Source organism: Anopheles moucheti, chromosome X (genome assembly GCF_943734755.1).
Source record: "Anopheles moucheti chromosome X, idAnoMoucSN_F20_07, whole genome shotgun sequence".
Taxonomy (NCBI): Eukaryota; Metazoa; Arthropoda; class Insecta; order Diptera; family Culicidae; genus Anopheles; species Anopheles moucheti.
This window is the reverse complement of record NC_069142.1, coordinates 10,020,247-10,033,405: the sequence shown is the minus strand read 5'-3', so window position 1 is coordinate 10,033,405 and position 13,159 is coordinate 10,020,247. Positions and strand designations below refer to the sequence as shown.

General features: G+C 45.9%; 1 protein-coding gene across 1 annotated transcript in view; it reads right to left on the bottom strand.

Annotated features, from left to right (window-relative positions):
• The window catches only part of LOC128306729 (uncharacterized), a 383,189-nt gene that overhangs the window by 48,162 nt on the left and 321,868 nt on the right, over positions 1-13,159 (bottom strand). The window lies entirely within an intron of this gene.

Here is a 13,159-nt window from a genome sequence, read left to right as displayed (position 1 = left end):
GCTGTCGGTATCGTTTAGGTTCATGAATAATAAACAGACTGCACCGACGGGCACAAACGCATTATAGTCACGACGTCCATTCATCCTTCCCACTGTTTCCTGTTGCCCTTCCTTCGTGCGCAACTGAAGATGTCTCGATTTTCATTTATGACACTTTAAATGTACATCTGGTGTACGAGTTTTGCGACATCCACCTGTCCACCGACTGCCGGCTACCGGTAGCCGCGCACAGGCGGATCGTTAAGATGCACATATTGGTACGTTCGGAGAGTTATTCGCATCACATCGACGCGCGACCCGGTTGCGTGGGTTCGATAATGGCGGAGACCTGGCAGTGTCTGCTGTTGGGTGAGGTACCTCCGTCAGCCTGTAGCCTCGCAAAGGGGGTAGATCTTTATCGGTGGCGTAATAAAAAGCGCTTCTTCCATCCCTTTATTGCCTCGTAAACATAATAATACTATCGTTACTACCGTCTATTTGCTTAACTCCCAAAATCTCTTGTGGAGCGAAGAAATCACACCCGCGTCACTCTGAAAGTACGCAAGATATAGTTCTGCATTTCGACGCATCGCATCATGCCATCACGTTGCATTACGCTTTTGTTTACAACCGGCACGTTATCGCCCCGATGCGCATCTATTTCTTCTGCTTTTCGTTGTTGTTGCAGCGCTGTTTGCCATTTTTATCCCACAGATGCAGATATCCACCGGAACCGCACCGCGCGGCATTAACGGACACGAGCGCACCAAGACGAAGCGCATCCGGAGCGGAACTGCAAATTGGATCATGGTTTTGATGCAGGGTGGGCGGGCTTTATCCTAAAGGTAGGCAACCAGCCTGAGCCAGCAGAATAGGCGAGTTTTTAATTAGGCCCTCGGGCGGCTTAGTGTCCTCGCTTTTAGTGACGGGATCACTCCACCATTAGCCCGACGCCTCGTGTGTGCGGCGTCACACGGCATGCATACGCGCTGAAAACAAAAGGCCACATTTCAGTGAACTCACTGCAGAATATATGTGCCCTTTTTTGTTGTTGTTCTTCTGCATCCTCCTTTTGGACCTTCGGCATATATACACCTCTAACCTGCTCACTCATCGGTGCGTATAATGTATGGGTCGTGGTGTCTGTTGCCGTAATGTCAGCGAAGCGAGTTGAGAAAAAAAGCGCATCCGTTACGCCGGTCGGGAGGATGGCTTCTGTTGCTGCTGTTCTGCCAAAACCCCCGGAAGGCAGAGCGAGAGCGCAGCGCGACAACACGACTGGAGTCGTTTGCGGTTCATGAGGCTTGGAAAATTACCCCGTTTGTCCGGAGACATTCCGTGCCGTCACCCTCCGTCCGGGTGTATCTGGCAGGAATCTGGAGCATCTGTGTTGCCGTATTAACCTCGGTTTGGTGAAACCTTTCCGCATCGACATTGTTGCGTTTGCGTCAGCTCATGAGTGCGAAGGTGTACCAGAACTTGGTCAAAATGGATCATACCTGAATTATTTGGAATGATGACAGTCTAATGATATTCTTGTGACGAGTTCAGGACAGTTAATTGGATGAAGCTCTGTTTGACATTTGTAAGGTTCTAATCTTGAAGAGATCACATTTGAAGACCGATCTTCATTTACTGAAGTACTGAAGCCAGCGGGGGATCAAACGGTAGGCGGAGTAGGCGATTACCTAGGGCCTCGCCGTGTTGGGGGCTCCAAAAAATTTGTGTTTTTCGAAATTTTACAGCAGAGTTCATTTATAGCAAAAAAATTTATGAAGAACGTAAACAATTGATCTAAAATATCTTCCATAGCTGTCAAAGTTTTTTGACACAACCAAATGACGGGAGAGGGCGCCACCAGCAAGGCAATAAAAAGGGCTGCATTGCGAGAATCGCGCCCTATTCCTGTTGCAATCGATAAAGAAGAGTAATAAATTTTGAACGTCTCTAATTATAACGAGGCTGTTAAAAATCTACTTATAAAATCCGAATTTGCAACAATTGCTATATAAAACATTTGTTTCCATGTGATAAATTAAATGCAGAGAAGAATATTGACTTTGTGACTTTAAAGAATAAACGAAATTGCACCAGGATTTCCGAATCTATAGCACCAGGAGAGCATGCACGGAAGAGGTAACACCTGGTACAGCAATTTTGGTCGAAAACCGCCGAAAGGTATGCAATGTTTAAACACTAACTTTCCACACAAACCAGCTGTTTTCAGATTTCCGATACTAGGAGAGCTTCGTTTTGAGCTGGAATTTAGAAGTCATTTTTAAAGTGCTTTCCTCCAAAATTCCCTCCCCTATTACCATTGTTTATCTCCCTTAATAATGGTCTTTTGCTTTCGCCATCTTGTGGTCGGTGCAAGAACCAATCAATTACCACCGAACCACGAAGGGATCGTTCGGCCGTTCCTGGTGGAATTAAAATTTCCCTAAAACGCGCCATTGACTTCCTGCATGGACCGCTTTTGTCATCGAACCTATTTTAAATTGTTTCGATCAGCTTCACTAGCCGAAGGTCCGTCGGAAACAAAAAAAAACATTAAACCACGCAGGTGGCACGGTTCAGCATGATGGTTGTAAGAATTTGTCGATTTTGGTTTTCCAGCTAAGTATTTTTCGAATTTTTGTTTTCATGCTTGTAAACGACCGCACCGAGTCCACCCGCGCGATGCGCTAAAGGTTAAAAAACTAAAACCCAAAAACGAATCGAATAAAGGCACATTCCCGACCGGGTTGGGAAAGTTACCTTTACTTGACTGATTTTCTGCTCAGTTTTTTGTTGTAACGTCCTTAGTTTTACAGCTTCCCTTTGCCGGGGCCGAGTGCGCCCGAGCCCTACGTTGCCCAGTTGCTTCCTTTCCCTGTCCCCTATTCCGTTTGATTGAAACTGAAGAAAGCAGGCCGAAAACATGATTTACGTAACCGTTATTGAAAATCGCAGAACCCAGAAGATTGTGTTTGCATTCCACTCGAACCCGGCACCGAAACCGAAACTTGAAACACAGAATTTTTTTTTCGCTTCACTCTCGTACCTTTCGCACCCTATCCCTTTTACGCTCGGTGCGAGGTCAGTGAAAGCGTCCCATCGAAAGGTTCAATACAACAAGAAGTAGAAATAATAATAAAAAAAAGCAGCAACAACAACAAAGTGGAAGGGAAAACATACACGCGTACCGGCACGAAGCACCCGCTTTCAACTATTTTCCTTCTGATCGGTGTATCGGAAATCCACACGCGACCCACCCCGGTGCGGATGCAGATGATGATGACGCGAGCGCGCGCCGAGATGAAAGGGACCGGGATGTGAAATTTTCTAAATTCATTACGGCGACCGTGTGCTTTTCCACTGTTCCGCTGCACACGCGACCCACCGTGCGCGGGGCGGTGCGGAACTTCACCTGGCGAAATGCAGTGTAGCAGATACATTCGAAACAATAAAGATGAAAAGTTTTGTTCATCCCGGAGCGGTCTGATGGAAGCGTTTAAGACGAGCATGGGGAACCTCTCCGTCCGCCCCTTGTCATACTGATGGGTATGGGACGGGAGGAAGGGAGGAAGGGGAAAGGGGAGTTGCTCAATATAAAAAGGGATAACATTTCATCGAAGAAAAAGCAGTACACACACGCACAACATTTATTTCTTCCCTTCTGGCATGTGAAAGCGCGTTAACAATATTGGCAAAGCACATACATCCTATTCCTTGGTGACCCTACTCGAAAACCTCAATAATCTTCTTATATAAATCCGTTATTTTTTTTAGTGAACCTCTTAAAACGAACGCTCAAAAATGTCTTGATCACGTGCAACTACCGCACTCTCCATTACAGCACAGTTGGCTCATGCCATTTATGCTCGTTGGCATAAATGGCATATTTATTTACTCTTAAATGTATAAAACACAGTTGCTTTGTACGGCATCTAACTGAAGTTTCATAAAACCCTGTCTCGATAATATAACGGCGCCTAAAGTTATGCAATTTGCCTGACTCAATATAGCTTTTAATTGGTGTTTGTGTTATAAAGGTGGTTTTTGTTTCATTTCGAGATTAGTTTAAGGAAAACAAATTCTTTAATATTAAAGTAAATAAAACAATAAAACAAAGTCAATCGTTTAATGACAACAACTTGACAATATCTGCAACTGCCAAACCGAGTGACAAGTTTTGTTAAAAATGTTGCATCGCTGCTGTAAAAGATGTTGCATCCTCCTTATCGTGTTGCTGGTCAAGTTGGCAAATACTATGAAATTATGCTCTATCTTATATGGTTTTAGCCTAATAGGGATAACGCTGTTATTCGAACTTCTCCCGAGAGTACATTCACGCAGTTATGTATCGATTGATATCAACACGTCGGTATAATGTTTTTTGAATTATGCTCACTTTTTCCCATTTTCCCATCACATAGAAAATTTAAAACAAGCACGAAAAGGAGTATTATGTTTCCGGCATTGTATCCTGTCTGCTTTCAGCACACCTAAATCGAAATCACCAAACGAAATGATTAATTTAAATGTATATGATGATGCGCCTAAATGTATGCAAATGTGGTAAACGGTTGATGAATCGTTCCACATTTCATCTTCTAAACTGCTTAAAGTCCGTTCACTACGCTGTAAACAACGTCTAGCCACGCGACACTCGACTACTGCGTCCTTTATTAGCGCGAATTAAAGATAAAGTATCCCCATTTCGCCCATTTCTCGTTTGTCTTTCTGATTCATTCCACCATTTTTCCTTTAAAGTTGCGTCGTGGGGGTGAAAAAATCCTGCTGGAATGAGGTGTGGGAAAAACAGCTTCCCTCGTGTTTTGTAGAGGCAGGGAGAAGGGGTAGGAAATACACACACACACACACACACACAGTTGCAAATCGGTCAACGCTACACGGCGGGGCATTGTTGTCAAAGGGAAAAACGGTGGTAAGTAAAAGCCTTCCGACAACAAAACACTCCCAAAGAGCTCGCCCGGCTCCATTGTTACCGGTGAGGTGAAAAGCGGGATGCTGGCAGCTTTGTGTGTGTATGTGTGTGTGTGTGGATTGCATGAGAAATCGTGCTGCTGAATTAATTTCAATGATTATTGTCGGGGAAATATTTTGTTTATTGTTCAAACGTTAAACACCACCGCACGAGCAAATCAGGGATGTTCCGTACGGATGCCCTTCTTCCCACCCCCCCCCCCTTCTCCCCTCATATCCCACCGTATAGTCGATGTGGATCACCGCTTCCCCCCTCTCTTCCCCTCTTCCCACCATCACGCTCACTCCTTTAACCCCTTCCCGAGTAGTTGTTTTCCTTTGCGTGCACTCAACGGAAGCGGGCATGTTTATGGTTGTTTGATTCATCCTGCCGTCCTTCCCATGTCGGTTTTTCGGCGGTTGCCGATTCGCATCATGACACCATCAACCACCACATCACTCGTCACATAAACACACATGGGCTGCCGTGCGAACAGCGGCAGCTACCAGCTCGCAACAGCGAGCAACATTCGGGCAACGTAGGAAAAAAACGAAACCCATGGGCCCGGGGTTTATAGTGTCGTCGGTTCTCTGTTATTGTTGCACATGTAGAACTACACCCTACGCCAAAAACAAGCATCCCCCACCTCCCCCCATCCATCACCCATCCCTGACGTTACGTACTGCTTTTGCATTGTCAAACACAGCGGCGCTCATCACGCCACAATCACAACCGCAATGATCGATCCGTGCGAAAAGGGCAGAGCGAGCGGGGGTTGCGCCGGGCTCGCTGGGTTTCCGATTTTATCACCATTTTCTCCGGCAGAGGCAAGCAGGCATTAAATAACAAGCAAACAAACACAACAACACGAAAAAAATAAATACAAATGAGACCACGAAACAGAGCTATTTGTTCGCGGGTTTTTCGGACCGTTCATACTATTTAAGGTTTAGGTTTTGTCAATGGAATGGCAAGAAAAAAGGTACTTATTTTATGCTTCAAATATTTTGCCGATGCTCGATTAGATGGTTTTTATTGGGAAAAGTTTTGACGCAAAACAACATTAAGGGAAGGGAAAATGGGTATTGTTAGGAAAGAAACGTGTAAATACACAATTTCAAATGAAACGGAAAAGAGAGAGTAGTAAAGGGATCGAACACAATTATCGGAATAATACGTAGATATATAAAAATAAAATCAAATTAAAAAACCCTCACTTATAGCTGAGAAAATGAGCAATATCACAATAAAGCGGTATGATCCTGGTCACGGCACCAACATCTTAATGTAGCGCGCAGCGATCTAAAGCAAACTTCAGTGCAGGGGTGTTGCAGTGTCAACAGGGGGTGGGGTGCTGTTCAGTTGCTTTTCAATGTGGTGGAGGGGGTGGGAATGGAGAAGGGGAGGGGGGGGTGGTAAAATTCAATTTTCAATTGTGCCGATTGGTGAAACATATTGATTTGATGAGGGTCAAACAGGTGAGGGGAGGAGGGGGAGAGGGGGAGTTTGTAGTGCAAGGAAAGGTTTCTTATGCGGAAAGATTATTTGGTTTAATTGACTCGAACGAAAGAGAGAGAGAGATAAAGAGAGAGAGAGAGAGAGGGGAAGGGGGTGAGGGGAGGAAGGGTAGGGGTACTTTTCTACCATAACGATTCTAATGACAACATCACAACTGTTCGAGGCGGCCATCTTTCAAAGGCAAATCAAGATGCACGGAGAATGACGGGCAGCCGGGAAGGGTGAGAGAGGGGGACGGGGGGGGGGTATGTGTCAACGCGTGATTCGATAGTAAAGTTCTCAATCAAAATCTGCCTACACCCCCTTCTCCCGTAAAACCCTCTCACTCACCCCCTATGTCCCGCCGGCCACTAACCGTACCCCATTTGTTTCGCGCTCTCAGTCACCCGCTCCTATCTCTCCTGCTTTCTATTGTGCCCCCTCGCTTCGCCGTGTCAGGAAAGGATCAATCGGAGTATCGCCACCAGAGGGCGCCACCTCAAAAACAATATGACAGTGCGCTCTAAAATTAACAGCCTCATGCATTATTCAATCGAACAGACGTCACAACATTAATACGGGTTTTGTGCCCATGTGCCCGTGTGCGTGTGCTTGACTGTGTGATGGTGAGTGACGGTTCAGGTTTATTTGAGCATGGGGGCATCTTCCCCATTTCTACACCTTATAACCTTATCAACCTTATATTAGTATAAGGTCCACTGTTTCCTATTGCCGAGCGTGTGAAAACAGCATCATTAACAAGGCAATGAGGTTGAAAGGTAAACACACACACACACACACACCCACGCCACACCACTCACACGACTGCAACGGAAGAAAAAGATAAAGGAGCATCCGGGGTGTGCGCATCGGTCGGTGTTGATGCTGGATGGTGGAAAACTGTACGGCTCGGTGCGTGCAGGAACCGTTAACGCATAAACATTATTTCGATTTACGGACAAATACATTATGCGTTCCGCTACACTACACGCACACACATACATAGGCACATAAACACACAGCACCGTATTGCATTCTCTATTCGCACCCTCTATTTAGTGTGTATGTGTGTGTGACTAGAGGAAACAATTGGGAAATGGAAAAGGGGAAAAACATAGAACACAGCCCGTTGAGGTCACTTAAATCACCACGATGAAGCGTGATAAATCAAACCGGAAACTACATCCACCGGGCCCGATTTCGGTTTCGGCACCATCCCCTCACCAATACACAATAATATCGGCTAGTGCGCGGGGTGATAGGGGTGGGAGAGGGGGGGTGGGGAAATATGGTAACCGGGGGACGGATGGAGTGGAAAATCGAAAGGTTAAATAAAACAGAAAATCAGATTTCAAACGAGTCAATCGAGTTCGGATCGGTTCAGTGCGTCCTTGGTACTGGTTCGCCTCGGTCCGTGGGAAGTATCTTGCACACCAACACGGAGGGGTTATACACACACACACACACACGCTCGGTTGCACACATGTACGCACCGTTTGCATAGTTTCCCATCGCAGTCGACGTACGGCGCGTCGGAAAATTCAACGGCAACATGCAAGGGATGGCAGCAGTAGGGGTTGGCGGGCGGGGGGGGGGGGGGGGGGGGGGTGGCACGCAAAGTGCAGCAGTAGGAAGCGAACCCTGCCCGGTTTCGGCTGCCTGTGATATAGCGCTCCTGGAGGCTGTCCGAACCGATCGACCGTACCCGATGTATGCAACAAGAAAGTCATAAATATTCATATGCTCCGTGGCGGAGGAACGTTTCGGTGTGGTACCAGCACCAGGTTGTATGGGAAAGAGAACGCACGATACTAGTTCGTCCTTGCTCGTCGCTTGTTGGGCATTTTTCGTCTCGCTTTAGCACTGCCTCTGACTGGTGGTACATCCACAGCTACGGGTGTGGATCGAAAATAATCGGCGCGTCGATTTTCCGACAAACTCCACCACCGCTGCCAGAGATGAGCGGGAGTAAGGGAATGAAACCGGGGGATGATTTTCCCGGAGTCTGGTTATGTCCTTTTCCCGTGGAAGTATTCCCGAGCATTTTCGCAGTTCGGCTCGTTGTACGCTTCGCCCGTGCGAAGGAACCACCACCACCGGCGGAAGGTTTTGTGAAGCGTTTGCATATCAATCGGGTGGAAAATCGCCGGAAAATCGCTGCCTTGTTGTACCGCCCGGAGACGGCCGCGTGTTGACTTTAGCGTATCTCTATGTGTATGTGTGTTTGTGTGTGTGTTTGCGTTTGTCCCCGTGAGGTACGGTCCAGCTGGCCAGGTGTGCATTCGGTGGAAAAGGTGCATCATCGCCACCCACGGCATAAATCGCTAATTGTCTCTCCCTTTTCCGCAAAAAGAAAAAAAGGAAGAAAGAGAGCAAAATGAGAATGAGCAAAGCAAAACAACGGCAAAATAAAAAACCGACACAAAACCTGATGACACAATTTTTCTCGCACAAGGGAAAAGTTTAAACCGAACAGCGGCTCAAGGGCATTAAGTACTGGGGAAGCAGGGCGACCAACGATTTTCTTTTACCGGTCGCGAATTTTGTGGTCATATTTACAAGACATTGACCCGAGGCCGGGCGGTCCGATGGTGTGTGGAATAGAACGGAAGATGATGATGGCAGACAATCCCTCGCCCCCTAAAATAACTCCGAAAAAAAAAATTCACACATAGCGAAGACAATTTTACACGCCTCAAAAACTTTCCACCGATTTCATGAATGGGAGTTTCGTTTTTGGTTATTTTTTTTCATTTTCTTCAAATCTCGGAACAGGTAGCTTCACAGCGGTGGGCACGATGCGAAGGTGAGCACCGGAAGTGGAAGTAAATTTGTCGTAAAATTTAAAGCGATTATTAAACGGACAAGGCCAATCCCTTGCGTGTGGCACTTGATGCTAAAGAATGAGAATGTGTACAGCCGGTTGCATTCATTTAGGCGCAGCAGAGTTTTTCCTCTGTTTTTTCACATCTCTGTTGCTAATATGTTGTTACATGATTCTAATAAAAGATATTATTTAATTAAATATAAAATCGATAATCCCTTAAATGAATAAATACATTTAAAAAACGTTTTGAAATTTGCATACATTTAGGGGCTTAAATTTTTTCAAAAATAAAATACATTTTTCTGATTGTTGAGAGAAGAAAAAACCACCACACTGTTGATGCACACTAAATTCCGGGTTTGAAAATCTAATCTTGTAAGCTATTAAAGCATCAACAAACTCACACAACCCACTGTAGTAAGCGGAAACGGCAAGGAACGGCAATCCGTACGATGGGCGACCGGCGCTTGGTACGTCATCATCGTCAAATCGTCGAATTTTCGTACGCTCAATTACCTTAGAAAGACCATTGGATTAGCCAAATGCGATCGCACATCAGCGTTTGCATGGATAATTCATGTACGGAAAGACAGCTGGTTCGTGTGTGGTAGGTGGGTGGGTGAACGAAGGGAAGGGTAGGGTGTAAAGCAGCCATGAGTAGGGAAGATTGTGTGAAAAGGCGATAGACCCAGCTGACAAACATTTTTACTGCTTGTAGCAATACTAGGCAAAATTTGAAATTTTGTTGCGTGAGTTGCATACTTTTAGGCGGTTTTTTAAATTTTCCTTCCATTCTTAACTCTGGAAGCATTGTAATAAAACACCTTGTTTCGATCTTTTTAAGTATTTGATAAGGTTCGGTGTGCTCTCGGCTAACTGTTCAACGTAGAAGCTGTGTTGAAATCAAGGATGCAAACCTAAGCCGATGTGCGTTAGACCAAATAGAATAGGTGCGGTGAGATAGGAGAGAAGCGAGAGAGAATAGTTTGCAGACATTTTTGGATGAAGAAGTTGTTTTATTTTTTGTTTGTTTTGTTCCTCATTGGCCAGTGAATATCACTGGTTGGGAAGGATAATTGTGAACCGTACGAAAAAAAGGAAGGCAGCCGACCCTTGTGGCGTTTGATGACGACACCATCACCATCACCGAGGGGGTGAAATATAAGGGAGGAAAGAAGAGTATTTTGAATCATATAAAATTAAGCTTCCAGCTGGGCCGATTGCACCTGTTTGCCGCCCTGCATCTCACAGGATGTTTTTTTTTCTTCCACCCAGACTGGGTGTGTTCGTGCATTGAATCAACAGCAAGCTTGCTTGGGTTTCTTTTACTCGCATACCGGATGCATCATAACTGTCCCTCTCTTCCATGCTACGTCCTTTTTTTTCCTCCAGCCCATTTTCCTCATTTTCCCACCCTTTCCTTAAATGGGGTATCGAATGTGGGGGAAGTGCATCCTTCTGGTGGTGGTACAAACCATGCCGGAACCGTTTGGCAGCCGTTTTGTGGCGCCCTCGCTTAAAATTTAATCCTTTTCTCTCTTACTCTCGACCGTCGAGCACCTGTCACAATGTATGCCTTTTTTGCTGGCTGTTGCTGTTTTGCTGCGGAACGGATGCCAGTGGGATGGAGACGGTAGACCACCCATAGCAACGTACGCTGCCACACCGGAAACACGCCTGCCGTCTGACATTGACTGGAAGCATATTACGTTTCTGGTTGAAACACATTTTAGGGGTCCCGTTTCCATCTGCCTGCCATGGTGCAACCCAAAACCCTTGCCAAGCGAGCAGCTTCAGTTGCGCCTTTTGTCTAACGTCCACAAAACCTCAAACCCAACCACCCAAAACACCTGTCTCCGCCCTCAAATCCGATCACTCCCATCGAGTGCCAGGTCTTTTTGTCTTTTTGGCTTTTTCGCTTGGAACGGTATAAAAGGAAGACATGTCATCTCTCCGCCAATCATCTACACTACGAGTACTTTGCCATCCTCGCCACCACCGTCCGTCAAGTGTCCCCCCCTATCCCTTTTCCCATTTTACCCCATCAACAAATCACAACCACCACCATCGGTGAGGCCTGATGGCGTCGAAATTCTTTTGGAAAAGACGATCTTTTTCACGTGTATCCTGGTCACGGCACCAAACGGTGCTGCTCGTGTTTTCATCTTGCGCTTCCAGCAGTTGAAGGTGAAATGAAACCTTGCTGTACCGACCATCGCGTGCCCATGATCTCCATTGATTCTATACATCCCCCACTCGCTGAAGCTCCCTTTTTCCCTTCCCTCGCACGACTTCTAATTCCGACCACCTCACCCATCCGCTCACCAAATAATATTTCTTTTTTATAAACGTACAGCGTGGAAACCAAAGAAAAAAAAACAGCAAAAGCAAAAATTGATAAAAATATGAGTAAAGAAGGAAAAAAAACAAACCACAACTACCGTAGTTTAAATCCATTTCACCGAGTGGACATTTCGCAATGGTGGATCTTTTTTGTTTTGTTTGTCGCCAGTGGAACATGCAGGAAGAAAGGACGAATGGTTGGGATGTTTTTTTTTGTTTTCATCGCCACGCCAGCTTACCAGGCTAACCTCACCTGCGAGCGTGTTTTGAAGCGTTTGCCGACTTGCGAGACAAACAGGGCCAAACAACAAAACGCCCCATCCTACCCACCGCCGAGGCGGAAAATGATTGCCCTTGTGCGACATGTACCATTTCTCACTCGGATGCCCGCCAGTGAGGGCTGCGATGGCGAGGAACGGTAGAATGTTGGCCTCAAAAGCCGAAGAGCGGTCGGCTGTCGTTTGCGGTTAGCGTGTGCATCATTTCCCACCGTCCTACACTGCGAGACAGGTGGGTGTGTGTGTGTGTGTGTGTAAATGGGAAGGGGAGAGTTGAGGTTGAAACGATGGAAGGTGAGTTCCGGAATCCACAAGCACAATCGTGATGGGTTTCCGATATGCTCATCATTTTCCCAGCCCGAGCTTCTTTTCCTGTTCCTTACACTGCTTGGCGAAAGAAAGAAAATGGTGCGCGTGCGGGTGAGTGGGATAAAGAAAAAGAGAGAGAGAGAGAGAATAGAACAGTAACCGAGTGAAATCGGATACCGATGTACTGTTGGGATTGGGATGTGGAAGGTTGAAGTTGCAACCATTTGTAAGAATGTTTCCTGCTTGAAAGGGCTAAGCGGGAGTGGGCTGATGCTGCGGGAGCGATAGTGATGGCATTTCAGCTTCATGCCTTGGATGGTTATAGATATGATACTTGTTTTTCTTCCTCATTGTAGCTTTACGGCTGGCACTAGCCTTTCGGCATTTCATTTCATAATGAGCAGGTACGTAGGGCAAGAGCATTTCAGCTCAATGTAGCTAGTTGCCAGTGGACGTCCCATCTGTCATCTGTCGTTTTAATTTTGCCGTTTTTTTGTGGCAAACGAAGCTTTGACGTTTAGTGTGCGGATCAACTTTAACAACCCATCTGCAGCCGAGTCGTCGAGTACTCAACGCTTGATATTAAACGCAAACAGTGGAACATTGCAAATGTCAAAATGTCGAAGCATAGAAAATCGAATTGCAAGATAGTTGTCAGATAAATCAATATGTTTGAGAGTGTTCCGCCAAAGATAGCGGCGGATCAAACGGTAGGGGGAGTAGGCGGTCGCCTAGGTCCTCGCCGTCAGTGTACCGTCAGTGTACTACGAAATAGCTAGCATTGTCATAGAATATGAATAAAATCATATTGCAATCACTAGAACTTTCTTTTCCGTTCGATATTTGATACTTCATGGTTCTTGGAATACCATTTCTGTATTTCTTGATTATTACTTATTCGAAGCTGGATTGTAGGTTCAGCTTATGTCCACCCATCCCAAACTGTACAAACACTTC